The sequence below is a fragment of the Eschrichtius robustus genome, chromosome 2 (assembly GCF_028021215.1).
Source record: "Eschrichtius robustus isolate mEscRob2 chromosome 2, mEscRob2.pri, whole genome shotgun sequence".
In the NCBI taxonomy this organism is placed as follows: Eukaryota; Metazoa; Chordata; class Mammalia; order Artiodactyla; family Eschrichtiidae; genus Eschrichtius; species Eschrichtius robustus.
Window position 1 is genome coordinate 172,759,613 of NC_090825.1, and position 16,293 is coordinate 172,775,905.

The window sequence follows — 16,293 nt, forward strand, 5'->3', positions numbered from 1 at the left end:
CCCACTGCAGTTTTTTTTTTTTTCCCCATAAATTCTTTAGGCTAAAGAAAATCTGAACATCTAGCACAATGAATGTTCACTATAGTAGATTCACTTTTTTTCTTTGGCTGCGTTGTGTCTTCTTTGCTGCGTGCGGGCTTTCTCTAGTTGTGGCGAGTGGGGGCTTTTCTTCCTTGAGGTGCGCGGCCTTCTCATTGCGGTGCACAGGCTTTAGGCATGCAGGCTTCAGTAGTTGTGGCGCGTGGGCTCAGTTATTCCGCGGCATGTGGGATCTTCCCAGACCAGGGCTCGAAACCGTGTCCCCTGCGTTGGCCGGCAGATTCTTAACCACTGTGCCACTAGGGAAGTCCCAGATTCACTTATTTTTATTTAGCATTTTGCATGTTTGCTCTCTCAAATAAATAAATGCATTGTATAGTGAACTGTTTGAAAGTCAGTAAGTTGAAAATAAATTGCATACATTATACTTGAGCTTTAAATATTTGGTAATGCATCTTTTTTAAAATTATTTTTTAATTCCATCACTATATTTATTTATTTAATTTATTTTTGGCTGCGTTGGGTCTTCGTTGCTGCGCATGGGCTTTCTCTAGTTGCTGCGAGTGGGGGCTACTCTTCGTCGTGGTGCACGGGCTTCTCATTGCGGTGGCTTCTCTTGTTGTGGAGCACGGGCTCTAGGCGCGCAGGCTTCAGTAGTTGTGGCACGTGGGCTCAGTAGTTGTGGCGTACGGGCTTAGTTACTCTGTGGCATGTGGGATCTTCCCGGACCAGGGCTCGAACCTGTGTCCCCTGCATTAGCAGGCGGATTCTTAACCACTGTGCCACCAGGGAAGTCCTGGTAATGCATCTTTTAAAGATAGGAATGTTGTCCTAGTAAGGCCACAATACTATTTTGCCCACGAAAAATTAAAGATAATAACGTCATCTATTGTCTACTCTGCGTAAAAACTAAACTTTTTCGTGTTGTTCCAAAATATTATTTTGGTTGTTTTTGGATCTAAGACCCAGTCAAAGTTTATATGTTGTGACTGTTTTTGTCTTTTAGTCTTTTTTATACTAGATCAGTTCATATTGTTTGTCCAATGTATTGACTTTCTGAAGAGTCACACCCAGTCTTTTAGAAAGTCACACATTTTGATAGTTCACATTTTATTTTCAGGCTGTGTTTAAATGTTTCCTCCATGTCATGTATCAGTACTTCCTGTGAAATGGCAATTGGATCCAGAGCAGAGGTTCGCAAACCTTTTGTCTGAAAAGGTCCAGATAGGTGTGGAATTACTCAGCTTTGCCTTTGTACTGGGTGAGCTGCCATGGGCATAGCTGTGTTCCAGAGAAACTTTATTTACAAAAACAGGCCTGTGACCAAAGGGTGCCAACTCCCGGTGTAGAGGCTTCAAGATAAGTTCAGGATATGTTGAGGGTGATGTGTCCATCAAATTGCATTCTGTCAGGAAGATATAAATGTATGCCATCCTTTGATTTGTGATGCTAAGTTTGATTACTTGCTGAAGGTAGTGATCACTAGAGCAGTCCGTTTTAAATATAGAGTTTTCTGTTTGAGGAAGAAATATTGTGGGATGATACATTGATGCACAGAATATCTTGTTCCTCAGCAACCTTTCTAACAATTGACTTAGCATCTGTTAATAACTTGCAGTGAGTAAACTTGTGTATATCTTGTTTCACATTTGTAGGGGTGTATTTTCAGGGTGAGCTTCTCAGGTTATTTTTGTAGGTCAAAGGGAAAATATACTTTTGCTGGGTATTATAAATTCCCTTCCATAGGTCTTTTGCCATTTTTCTGTTGCTGATCAACTTTAAAAAGCATGACTAGAATTTATTATGGAGAAACATAAGGAAAGTTTTTTGCTTTTAACCTCTAGGCGTTTGTTTTCAAAAAGAATATCCTATCCACTTTCATCTTGAGTAAAAATAACATAAAAACTTTTCCAGAAGTACAGTGTTTTGGTTTCTATTATATTGTGCCCAGATATTTTGTGTGAGCCTGATTTGATTTTTATGTTGTAATTCTGTATTTATGTTCCACTTTTTGTGCGTACTGTACTGGAACATTTGTATGGGGAATGGCAGATTGTCTGGCCGTCCACAAATGGTCATTGAATTCCTGTGTGCCAGGGACAGGAAAACAATGGCCATCAAAAGAGACATAGTACTGCCACCATGGGGCTTACTATGTCTGTCTAGGAATTCAGATTGAAAATGAAAACTGGCAGTTTTGTAATATGGACATAGAGTGTCTTACCAGGAGGTGGTACTATGTAGTGGGAGGGACTGATATTTAAATTGTGAAATAAAGCATGAGTAGGATTTACATAGTCAGGTCATTGAACTAGGGTGAGGATTTGCAGATTGTGGAGAAAATTACAGGTGACGGGCACTTCATGAGCAAGATACTACATAGTTGGGAGCTTATTGTTTTTATTTTTTAAACTGAGAAAGAGGTTTGGCAGAAGAAGAAGGGAGAGTGGGGGGAGTTAGAGTGGAGAGCAGGGACAGGACCGGGAATGAGGTACTCTGGATAATATTCAAAGGCCAAGGAAACTTCTGAAACATTTTAAGCAGGAAAGTGATTTGACATCATTTACAACTGAAATAGAACCCAATAACTCCTACTTTGGGAAAGGACTTTTGGAAAGATGAGAGTGAAGGCATGGAGACAAGATAGAATCTTATGTTGCGTAAGTTTTAAAACACAATCATGGTAATACAGATGTCACAGTTGTTACGGAAAGAAAATGATGAAGTAATTTGGGAGTTTTCTAGAAAGAGAAAGTAAAAGAATCTGGGCATTTCCTTCATCTGTTTATTTCCTAGAGGATATACCCCCCAATTAATGCATGCTTGATTAGCACTTAGTGAAAACATTCAACCCAGGGCTGTTCTTAGGGAACTTGTAAACTATTAGAAGAGGCAACCATCTATCCAAGAAAATAAATGTATCATTAAAATGTATTAGGGTTCTGGAGCTAAAGTAGAGGACCATATTATTTTCTCTGTCTTTATGTGGGAGTAGTTGAAGGTTAAGAAAAGAGTGATATTTAAGTCATAAGAAGACAAGGCGTAGGAGTTATCCATGTTGGACGTGAGGGGAGTAGGAGGTAGGGAAAGTGTTCTGTATTTGCTTGATTACATTTCTAGGGTGACAGAGGGGAGTGCATGAAGGGTTACTCCCAGATTTGACAGTGGAGGCATTTTACTTGCTTGGGAAAAATGCTGAGGGAGGAATCTAATCTTCAATGTAGAACTGACAGGAAAAACAAGTAGTATCTTTTTAAATGCTGTGAATCAAGAGAAAATATGAATGTGTTTTAATTTTATGAACAACAAATTCATTCAACAGTTTAATCAGAATCAGTGGCTGAGCACTGAAAAATAACTTCTCCATGAAAATTCACTTTGTTATTATAATCTGAGCAAATGCTTATCTACATAAACATATGGTGGTTTTGAGATACCTTTTCCTACTCAAAGGAGGCCTCCGATTCCCTAAAGGTTCATCCAGAGTAACCAGTCCTGTTTGACTCCTTATAGACACTGATGTATTAGGGGACTAGGATCACTCCATAGGTAAATGATGAGACGATTCCCCTGGCAATGTGGGTTGCCACAAAGCACTGAAGTGTCCATGTGATGTGGCAATTTCCATATTACTTTGTGTATTTGCCACTTCTTGGTCCCAGTGAAGTAGCTGTGACATAGTGAAGTAATTGATGAAGGTTCTGAAGATAAAGTTGGTGAGGATGTGCATATACTGTTGGTTGGGGAGTTCATTGGAAAACAATTTAAAATTTGCACATATGCCTGCACATGTGTATCACGATAAAAGTAAAAACTTTTCATTCCAGTGTTATCTGAAAGAATCCTAAGTTGGAAACTATTCAAACGTGGATTAACAGAAGAATGGACAAATTGTGGTATGCTTATACCATTGGAAAACTCTGAAGCAAATGGAAGGAATAAATAAATCAAAGGTAGATGCTACAGTGTGGATAAACTTCACAAACATAATGTTGAGTGAAAGAAGCCAGACATAAAAGAGAGCATGGCCCTAATAGGGACATGAAAAGATGCTCAACATCGCTAATTATTAGAGAAATGCAGATCAAAACTACAATGAGGTACCACCTCAAACAAGCCAGAATGGCCATCATTAAAAAGTCTACAAATAACAAATGCTGAAGAGGATATGGAGAAAAGGGAACCCTCCTACACTGTTGGTGGGAGGGTAAATTGGTGCAGCCACTATGGAGAACAGGTAGGGAGGTTCCTCAAAAAACTAAAAATAGAGTTACTGTGTGATCTGGCATTCCCAGTCCTGGACATATATCTGGACAAAACTATAATTTGAAAAGATACATGCACCCCCTATGTTCATAGTAACACTATTTACAATAGCCAAGACATGGAAGCAACCTAAATGTCCATTGACAGATGAATGGTTAAATAAGATGTGATATACATATATATCTATATCTATATATAGATAGATATAGATATCTATATATATTTATATATATATCTTTTTTACTCAGCCATAAAAAAGAATGAAACAGTGCCATTTGCAACAACATGGATAGACCTAGAGGTTATCATACTAAGTGAAATAAGTCAGAAAGACAGATACCATATGATATCACTTATATGTGGAATCTATAATATGACACAAATGAATTTATTTATGAAACAGAAAGAGACTCACAGACATAGAGAACAGACTTGTGGTTACCAAGAGGGAGAGTGGGTAGGGGAGGGATGGATTGGGAGTTTGGGATTAGCAGATGCAAACTATTATATATAGAACAGATAAACAACAAGGTCCTACTGCATAGCACAGGGAACTATATTCAATATCCTGTAATAAACCATAGTGGAAAAGAAAAAGAGCATGGCCCTTTGATGCAGACCTCATTAGGGAAGGTGTATGTATTAGTTATCCATTGCTGCCTAACATGTTAAAACAAATTTTGAGCCTTAAAACAACACACATTTATTATCTCACAGTTTCTTTGGGTCAGGAGTACAGATATAACTTAGGCAGGTACTCTTCTCAGGATATCTCTCCACACTGCAGTGAAAGCATTTGTTGAGTTGCTTTTTCATCATGCTTAATTAGGGAAACTTAACGAGAGCTTAACCAGGGAAGATACTTGTTCTACAGTCACTTGGGTAACTTGAAAAATTCATTTCCTTACAGCTGTAGAACAGCTTGCTGGTGCCAGCTTGAGGCTACCTTTGACTCCTAGAGGCCACAAAAAGTTTCTACACACATGGTCACATACTTCATTAAGCCAGCTATCAGAGGGTCTGAACTCAGAGAGGGCCTGGAGCCTCTGTAGAATTCTAGACTTAAGCCTGGTGAAGTCAGCCCTCTAATATAATTCCTGTATTGGTGACTGAAATCAGCCTTATTAAATGTAGGTCACCACTGAGTCCAAATTTCAGTCATTCAACAAAGCAAGCTGTTAGAACCATCTCCAAGTCCATGAGCTAATATATTAAGTCCAGACTAACAAGCACACCATGTCAGTCAGTTGGCTTGTTTAGATTATATTCCAATCTTCTTGGTCTAACAACCTTAGAATCCATTCCTACACATGTTCCCTGGTCTCTTCTGATACATATTTGCTGAGTGGATTTCTTTTGTATGTAAGCGATTTTCTCCTGGCTTATGGTGCATACCTGTCCATTTGGATTCTGCACTAGTTGTGAGTCCAGAGACAACAGCAGGTAATTGTGGTGGGTCTTGAGAATGAGCATTCCTTCCAAGGTATCTGCTCCAAGTGAGATTATCAAGCAGAGGAAGGCGAGCCTCCTCAGAAGCCCAAGGACTAGCTACTTCCCTGATAAGGGAGGCTCAGAGTGTCTTGGGGGGGTCAGGATTGTGAGTTTCATCTGGGTCCATGTAGATGTCCCCGTGCCAAGTTTCCTGTCTCATTGTTCTCTGATCAGTACCCTCATTTTCACATGGAAAAGTATGTGAGACTGACTTTAACTGTGTTGAATAATTGAACTTTACATATGATTTTTAGCAATATCTTTCCTGTGTTACCACATGAAGAGAGTTTTTAACCTGTCATGGAATCTCTCTGGTCTCAGAATTTGACTTGACCTCCAAGGTAGCAGATCTGACCTTGTCATTTTCTGGGCAGCTATACTCAAAAGAATCCATCACTCATCACATCCATTATAATCATCGTTATTGTTGTACCATTAAGTGTAGCATTCGCCTAGTCTCCCAAGGTGAATACCGTAATCACCATAGGGGATAGCTTGACCATTGTAATTCTGTGAATGCCTTTTCCATTGGTAAGGTGCTGAGCTCTATGCCCGAGTCCGAAGGCTTCACCAAACATAATCCCAAATCTTATCTTTACTGCTTTGTCTCCAGGGATCACTGTACTCAATTCTGTATGAGTCTGCATGAAATTAGGAGGCAGAAATCACACTTAAGCTGGAGAATTGTGATATAAAGATGTAAAGAGAATTCTAATACATATCCTAGAGTTCATGGAGAGTACCTAGGGAAGGCCCAAACTTGTAGGGGGGTTCTCTCCCGAAGACTGGACTTCAGACCTTGCTGGAGAAGGGGGTGTGGCAGCCTGTTAGATGGTGAAGAAGTTTTCTGGGTTGCCAGGGCTAGAAGTAGTCAGCAGTCACTGGGCAAGGAGGAAGCATCCCTCTGGGCTGCAGAAGAGCCATGACTGTGGGAAGATGTAGAGAGGGAATTGGGGTGCCACTGCCAGTGCAGGACCTAGAGCACTAAGTGTCCACGCAAGGAGGCTGTGGGAAACAAGTTAAAGGTGTGCAGATAAGCTGAGGCTGGTGTGAGTGCTCAGAAGAAGATGGTGTTCCTCCCACCCTTACATTCTTTCTTTCTTTTCTTTCTGTTTTTGTTTTTTGGGCCACACTGTGGCTTGCAGGATCTTAATTCCCAGACCAGGGATTGAACCCTGGCTTCAGCAGTGAAAGCATGGAGTCCTAACCACTGGACTGCCAGGGAACACCCCACACATACATTCTTAGAGTAATTAAATACATTTCTGAAGACTGAAATATATGTTGTGTTATGTACAGTTATTTAGCTATAATGTAGATGTACTTGAAGAGTGATGTGAAGGATCTCTGGTGTTTTTCAATCACCAATCACTGACTTCATTGGGCCTGACTCTGTGCTATTCTTTGTACTGGTAGACGCTGACATCCAAAACAGACACAGTGTTACCTGTGATGTGCAAAAACCAAAAAACAGACAAAAACTCTCCAAGCAAAAGCTGATCTTAATGTTAGACAACACTGTGAAAAAGCATTGCTGCAAATACTGAGGTCATCGTATAAAAGATTCTGTTTCTCCAAAAATTAAAAAATAAAATGTATATCCCCTCAATAATATTGTTGCAAATATCTCAAACACTGAATGACAGGAGTAGAAGTAGACAAATCTGCAGTTCTAGTGCGAGATTTTAATATATTTCACACATATTTTTCATTAAACAGGAAAATCAGCTAGTATATACATTTGAAAATAATGTGGAAACTGCTTAATACACATATATTGCATTGTGTATCTAGTACCTGAGTGAAATCAGAAAGTGCTTGTCTGGGAGTGAGTGTGAAGGAATGGACTGGAAGGGGCAAGAAAGCTTTTCAGGGAGATAACTGTTCAGTATCTTGAATAGAAAGGTGATCACATATGTATATGCAGTTGTTAAAACTCATCCACTAAATACTTAATATCTGTGTATTTGATTAGACATTAATTATATCCAATTAAAATATACGTAAAGTGCAACATTCTATTAGAAACCACCTGACTAAAGACATTTTGGGCTCATTCAGACCAAGGATCTGTAGTTTGAGACCCCTAGTAGTAAGTATATTTATACTAAGAATCTAAACACATATTTTTTTATGACCATTATGTTTTGAGTTTTAGTCTTCTCAACTGAAGAATAAGTACTGTGGAGTTAGTGAGGGCGAATTTGTTTCACTGATATTTATATGTGTGGAACTTTCATTGTTTGTCATCATTTGAATACCATTTTGTACATTAGCATTTGGTCTGTTGGTCTTTGTTTGATATATTAAAGGTTATTGATATTTAACAAAAGAAATTAACCCTAAATACAAAATGTTAGAAGAGAAAGGAATACGAAGGACGTCTGTGGAAGAAATGAATAAACATAAAAGTGAATTGGTAGAAAATGGAACTGATAAATAATATGAAAAGGCAGTTGTTTGAAAAGATTCATAAAATAGACACATGTTGAACAATGTATGATAGGGCAGCAGACCTGTTTGTTTCCAGCTGAGACTTATGGGGGCGTCTCAGTTCTTTCATGTATTCTGAATTCTTTTGTAAAAGCTTTGAAATTCTTTTTTTTTTTTTGAGTCAGATGTGGAAGAACCAATGATTATTTTCCTTTTGTTTCATTATTTTGCCTAGGAATCAGCAGAATATATGTGCTTTCTCTCTCTCTCTGTGTGTGTGTGTGTGTACGTGTGTGTGTGTTATTTTCTTACCTGCTTGTTTTCCCATATCACTGATGTCTTTTTCTTTCTTTCTTTCTTTATGGCTGCATTGGGTCTTTGTTGCGTTGCACGGACTTCTCATTGTGGCTTCTCTTATTGCTGAGCACGGGCTCTGGGTGCGCGGGCTTCAGTAGTTGTGGAGCATGGGCTTAGTTGCTCCGCGGCATGCGGAATCTTCCCAGACCAGGGCTTGAACCTGTGTCCCCTGCATTGGCAGGCAGATTCTTAACCACTGCGCCAACAGGGAAGTCCTCACTGATGTCTTGATACATCAGTTATTATTGTCTGTATTCTCCAGTAGGAATGTTGAATCATAATGCCTAGACATTTTCTTTATACAGTACTATTTATAACTTCCTAATTATTTACTAAAAGAATAAAGGAATAATAAGCCTGTCAAAAGATCCCAAAAGGAGGTCCAAAGCTTCATACTTCTCCAGCATCTATTAAGGGAAGCTTAAGTGTGTTGACTGAATAAAATATTTCATTTTTCAGGGCCTCCCTGGCAGTCCAGTGGTTAAGACTCTGCACTTCCAATGCAGGTGGCACGAGTTTGATCCCTGGTTGGGGAACTGAGATCCCACATGCTGTGTGGTGCAGCCAAAAAATAAAAACACTTCATTTTTTTCTCTTCATATAGGCAACAGCAGCCTACGCCCTTGCTGTCCAATACATATATAGTGTGTAAGGGTGAGGCGTAAATTAGGTGCTTGGGATTAACATACACACACTACTATATATATAAAATAGATAACCAACCAGGGCCTACAGTAGAGCACAGGGAACTCTACTCAATATTCTGTAATAACCTATATGGGAAAAGAATCTGAAAAAGAATGAATATATGTATATATATAACTGAATCACTTTGCTGTACACCTGAAACTAACACAACATTGTGAATACTTCAATAAAATTAAAATAATAATTAAAAAACCAAATATAGTGTATAGATTATACAGTGAAAATATTTTCAGTACCAACAATAACAAATGAAAAAAAGTTAGCTTATTTATAAGAATATATTTTATTTTACCCCATATATCCTAAAATATTACTTAAACATGTAATCTACTAAAAATGAGATATTTTACATTACTTTCTTCATTTATAGTGTCCAAAGTTCACTGCACCGTAAATTTTTATCAGCTATACTTGATTAGTGTGTATTTATTTATATATATGTTTTGGCCATGCCACGTGGCATGCGGGATCTTATTTCCCCAACCAGGGATGGAACCCCTGACCCCTGCAGTGGAAGTGTGGAGTCTCAACCACTCAACCGCCAGGGGAGTCCCTTGATTAGTGTTTAGATCATACAAAATTTACAGTTGAAAGAGTAGATTCAAATACTGAAGTTGTTCCAAATATATAAGGGACTTACAAACTCCTTGTGAGACATCTGGTACGTGATGGTTGTCAGTAAATGGCAGTTGATGTTACTGATACTCTTGTTATAGAGCACACTGTTTTAGTAGCTTTCATATATGTCATCTACACAGGAAGAACTAATTTATCATGTTGGATGATTGATAATTAATATTTGTTGATTTATGATTGATATGAAGCAGGGCTCCAGATAATGATATCTCCAGGGGGATGGAGATGGCCCTATCCACTTATATTCTTAAGCTGCCCTGAAATGATCTTGGTTCAGGAAAAGAGTGTTTATGCAAATTTCACCTTCAGCTTTGTAGGATGACAGCCTATCATATGTCCCATGATAAGTCCTCGTTAATGCTTTTTTTCCCCAGAGACTCAGCTTTAGGTTCTGCCTTTACAATGCAGATTTCTTTGGTCTGGGCTGGAGTGGTCATGCTGCTTGTTGATCTAGGAGGAACTGAAATGGGCCAGAGAATGCTGTTCTCTAAGACAGCTTCCTGATCTGTATGCATTAGGTAGAGTTGCTGCATGTGTAATCCTATGCATGTATTTTATTGCCTTGATAAGTGAAGAGTCACATTACTCAGGGCTTATGTTTCCTAACCTGTGAAATGAACCCATTATTCTTTGCCAGGTGGGTAACATGGCACACCATTTACCTCTCTGGCTCCAGGTGAGACAGGACTACTCTGTTATTTCATGGCAGTAATGTGTATTTGTGAGTTTTTTTGGTTTTCGTTTTTATTTTATTATTTATTATTTTATTATTATTATTTTTTATTTTGGCCGTGTTGGGTCTTCGTTGCTGTGTGAGGGCTTTCTCTAGTTGCTGCAAGTGGGGGCTACTCTTCGTTGTGGTGTGCGGGCTTCTTATATGTGGTGGCTTCTCTTGTTGCGGAGCGTGGGCTCTAGGTGCGAGGGCTTCAGTAGTTGCAGCACACAGGCTCAGTAGTTGTGGCACGCAGGCCCTAAAGCGTGCAGGCTTCAGTAGTTGCGGCATGTGGGCTTAGTAGTTGTGGCGTGCGGGCTCTAGGGCACGCTGGCTTCAGTAGCTGTGGTGTGTGGGCTCAGGAGTTGTGGCTCACAGGCTTAGTTGCTCCGTGGCATGTGGGATCTTCCCAGACTAGGGATCGAACCCGTGTCCCCTGCATTGGCAGGCAGATTCTTAACCACCGCACCTCAAGGGAAGTCCCAGCTTTTGGTTTTTAGTGTGTGTTTATCCCAAAGTTGCAATGTTGATTTTATTTTTTACTTTTTAATTTTTTGTTGATGTATAGTTGATTTACAATAGTATATTTGTTTTAGGTATACAACATAATGATTCAATATTTTAATAGATTATACTCCATTTAAAGTTGTTACAAAATATTGGCTGTATTCCCTGTGCTGTACAGTATATCCTTGTAGCTTATTTATTTTATACATAGTATTTATAGTTTGTACCTCTTAGTCCCCTACCCTGATCTTACTGGCCCCTCTTCCCCTTCCCCACTGATAGCCACTAGTTTGTTCTCTATACCTCTGAGTCTGTTATTATATTCATTTGTTTCCTTCATTTTTTAGATTTCACATATAAGTGATAACATGTAGTATTTGTCTTTGTCTGACGTGTTTCATTAAGCATAATACCCTCCAGGTCTATCCATGCTATTGCACATGGCAAAATTTGATTCTTTTTTATGGCTGAATATTTCATTTTGTGAATCTTCTTTATCCATTCATATGTTGATGGACACTTAGGTTGCTTCTATATCTTGGCTACTGTAAATAATGTTGCTGTGAACATTGGGGTGCATGTATCTTTTCAAATTATTGTTTTCATTTCCTTTGGATCTATACCCAAAGGAGTGGAATTGCTGGACCATATTGTAGTTTCTTGAGGAATCTCCATACTGTTTTCCATAGTGGCTGTACCAATTTACATTCCCACCAACAGAATATGAGAGTTCCTTTTTTTTCACATCCTCGCCATATTTGTTATTTATGGTCTTTTTGATGATAGCCATTCTGACTGGTGTGAGGTGATATCTCATTGTAGTTTTGACTTGCATTCCTCTGATGATAAGTGATGTTGAGTATCTTTTCATGTGCCTGTTCGCCATCTGTATGTGTTCTTTGGGAAAATGTCTTTTCAGGTCTTCTGTTCATTTTTTAATAGGATTGGTTTTTTGATCTTGAGTTGTATGAGCTGTTTATATATTTTATATATTAACCTATTATTGGTCATATCATTTGAAAATATTTTCTCCCATTCAGTAGATTGTTTTTACATTTTGTCGATGGTTTATTTTGCTGTACAAAAGCTTTTAAGTTTAATTAAAGCCCATTAGTTTATTTCTGCTGTGGTTTCCTTTGCTTTAGGAGAAAGATCCAAAAACATAGTGCTGTGATTTATGTCAAAGAGTGTTCTGCCTGTTTTCTTCTAGGATTTTATGGTTTCTGGTCTTACATTTAGGTCTTTAATTCATTTTGAGTTTTTTTTAATACATGGTGTGAGAAAATGTTCTAATTTCATTCTTTTACATGAGCTGTCTAATTTTCTCAGCACCATTTATTGAAGAGACTGTCTTTTCTCCGTTGTGTATTCTTGCCTCCTTTGTTGTAGATTAATTGGCTATAAATGTGTGGGTTAATTTCTGGGCTCTCTATTCTGTTCCATTGCTCTATGTGTCTGTTTTTGTGCCAGTACTGTACTGTTTTGATTACTGTAGCTTTGTAGTATAGTCTGAAGTCAAGGAATGTGGTACCTCCAGCTTTGTTCTTTTTTCTCAAGTTTTTTTGGGTATTCAGGGTCTTTTCTGGTTCCACATAAACTTCAGGATTATTTGTTCTAGTTGTGTGTTGTGAGTATTTTGCTGGGGATTGCATTAAATCTGTAGTTGCTTTGGGTCGTATGGACATTTTAACAGCATTAATTCTTCCAATCAATGGACATGGAATATATTTCCACTTCTTTGTAATATCATCTTCTATTTCCTTCAGTGTTTTATAGTTTTCAGGGTATAGGTCTTTTTTGGTTAAGTTTATTCCTAGTAATTTAATTCTTTTTGATATGTTTTAAAATGGGATTGTTCTCTTGCATTCTCTTTCTGATAGTTCATTATTACCATATAGAAAAGCAACAGATTTCTGTGTATTAATTTTGTATGCTGCCACTTTACTGAATTCATTTATTAGTTCTAATAGTTTTTCTTAAATTAATTTTTATTAGAGTATGGTTGCTTTACAATGTTGTGTTAGCCTCCACTGCACAACAAAGTGAATCAGCCATACATTCTAATAGTTTTTTGATGGAGACTTTAGGGTTTTTTTATATATATAGTACCATGTCATCTGTAAATAGTGACAGTTTTGCTTCTTCCTTTCCAATTTGGATGCCTTTTATTTCTTTTTCTCGTCTGATACTGGTGGCTAGGACTTCCAATACTGTGTTAAATAGAAGTGGTAGGAGTGGGCATCCTTGTCTTACTTCTGATTTTAGACAAAAACCTTTCAGCATTCCATTGAGTATGTTAGCTGTGGGCTTGTCATAAATGGCCTTCATTATACTGAAATACGTTCCCTCTATATCAGCTTTGATGAGAGTCTTTATCATGAATAGATGTTGAATTTCATCAGATGTTTTTTCTTCGTTTACTGAAATGATTGTGTGATTTTTATTCCTTTTGTTAATGTGGTGTATCACATTGCTTGATTTTCGGATGTCGAACCATACTTGCATCCCTGAAATAAATCCCACTTGATCATTGTGAATGATCCTTTTTACAGATTGTTGAATTCTGTTTGCTAATATTTTGTTGAGTATTTCTGCATCTATATTCATCAGGGATATTGGCCTGTAGTTTAGTTTTTTATACTGCCTTTTTCTAGTTTTGGCATCAGGGTAATGGTCTCATAGAAAGAATTTGGGAGTGTTTCCACCTCTTCAATTTTTTGGAATAGTTTGAGAATAGGTATTAAGGGACTGCCCTGGTGGTCCGGTGGTTAAGACTCCATGCTTCCAATGCAGGGGGCATGGGTTCAATCCCTGGTTGGGGAATTGAGATCCCTCATGCAGCATGGCATAGCCAAAAAAAAAAAAAGGTCTTTAAGTCTTCTTTATACGGTTGGTAGAATTCCCCTGTTAAGATGTCTGGCCTGGACTTTTGGTTTTTGGGAGTTTTTGATTCAACTTTAAGACTAGTAATCAGTCTGTTTAGATTATCTATTTATTCCTGATGCACTTTTGGAAGGTTGTATGATTCTAGGAATGTATTTCTTCTAGGTTGTCCAGTTTGTTGGCATATAACTGTTCATAGTATTCTCTTTTTTTCATAGTATTCTCTTATGATTATTTGTATCTCTGTGATATTAGTTGTAATTTCTCCTCTTTCATTTTTTTTATGAGATTATTTTTATCTATTTTTTAATTAGTTGATTTTATTTTTGGCTGTGTTGGGTCTCTGTTGCTGCATGCGGGCTTTCTCTGGTTGCTGCGAGTGGGGGCTACTCCGTTGTGGTGTGTGGGCTTCTCATTGCGGTGGCTTCTCTTGTTGTAGAGCACGGGCTCTAGGTATGTGGGCTTCAGTAGTTGTGGCACGCAGGCTCAGTAGTTGTGGCTCACGGGCTCTAGAGTGCAGGCTCAGTAGTTGTGGCACAGGGGCTTAGTTGCTTCATGGCATGTGGTATCTTCCCGGACCAGGGCTCTAACCTGTGTCCCCTGCATTGGCAGGCAGATTCTTAACCACTGCGCCACCAGAGAAGTCTGTCTTTCATTTCTTATTTTATTTGGGTCCTCTTTTTCCTTCATGAGCCGGACTAAAGCCTTATCAACATTATTTATCTTTTCAAAAGACCTGCTCTTGGTTTCACTGATCTTTTCTATTTTTTGGGGGGGAGGGTGTCCTCTGTTTTATTTATTTCATCTCTGATGTTTATTATTTCCTTCCTTCTGCTAACTTTGGGCTTTGTTTTGTTTGTTCTTCTTTTTCTAGTGCATTTGGATGGTAAGTTAGGTTTATTTGAGATTTTTCTTTTTTCTTGAGGTAGGCGTATATCATTATAAAATTCTCTTTTATAACTGCTTTTGCTGCATCCCATAAATTTGGGAAAGTTTTGTTTCTGTTTTCATTTGTCTTGAGGTATTTTCCGATTTCTTCTTTGATTTCATCATTGACCCATTGGTTTTGTAGTAGTATGTTGTTTGGTCTCTACCTGTTTGTTCTTTTCCCGTTTTTCTTTCTGTAATTGATTTTTAGTTTCATACCATTGTGGTCAGAAAAAATGCTGGATATAATTTCTATCCTCTTAAATTTGTTGAGCTTGCATGTCATCTCTCTTGGAGAATGTTCCGTGTGCAGTTGAGAAGAATGTTTATTTTGCTGTTTGGAGGTGGAATGTCCTGTAGGTTATCTATTAAGTCCAACTGGCCTAATTTGTCTTTTTTAAAAAATATTTGTTAATTTGTTTATTTGGCTGCGCCGGGTCTTAGTTGTGGCACGCAGGATCTTTTAGCTGCAGCGTGCGGAATCTTTTTTTAGTTGGGGCACATGGGATCTTTTTAGTTGTGGCACATGGGAACTTTTTAGTTGTGGCATGCAAACTCTTAGTTGCAGCATGCGGGATCTAGTGCCCTGACCAGGGATGAAACCTGGGCCCCCTGCATTGGGAGCATGGAGTCTTAGCCACTGGACCACCAGGGAAGTCCCTGGCCTAATGTTTCTTTTAAGACCACTGTTTTCTTATTGATTTTCTGTCTGGATGATCCAGCCACTGATGTAAGTTGGGTATTAAAATTCCCTACTATTATTGTATTATTGTCAGTCTCTCCCTTTATGTCTGCAAGTATTTGCTTTATTTATTTAGATGCTCCTGTATTAGGTCCATATATGTTAACAAATGTTATAATTGATGCCTTTATCATTACATAATGCCCTTCTTTGTCTTGTATTTAGACTGTTTTATAGTTTCCTCTGTCTGCTATGAGTATGGCTACTCCAGATTTTTTGTTTGTTTGCATTTGCTTGGAATATCTTTTTCCATCCCTTCACTTTCAGTCTGTGTGTGTCTTTAGCTTTACTTAATTTGTGGTTACCATGGGGTTCATATGTTGACCAGTAACTAGATCTACTTGTTTTAAACTAATAGTCATTTAATTTCAAGCACATTCTAAAAGATCTACATTATTTACTCTTTCTTCCACATATTTTGTTTTTGATGTTGTATTTCATGTTTATCCCTTAACTGATTGTTGTAGTTATTAGTTTCTTTTAATCTTTGTACTAGCTTACTTAATGGTTGGTCCATAGCCTTTACTATATGGGACTTTTCTTTCCTATACATTCTTTCTTCTTCTTGTAGTTTTTTCTTTTCCACTTAGAA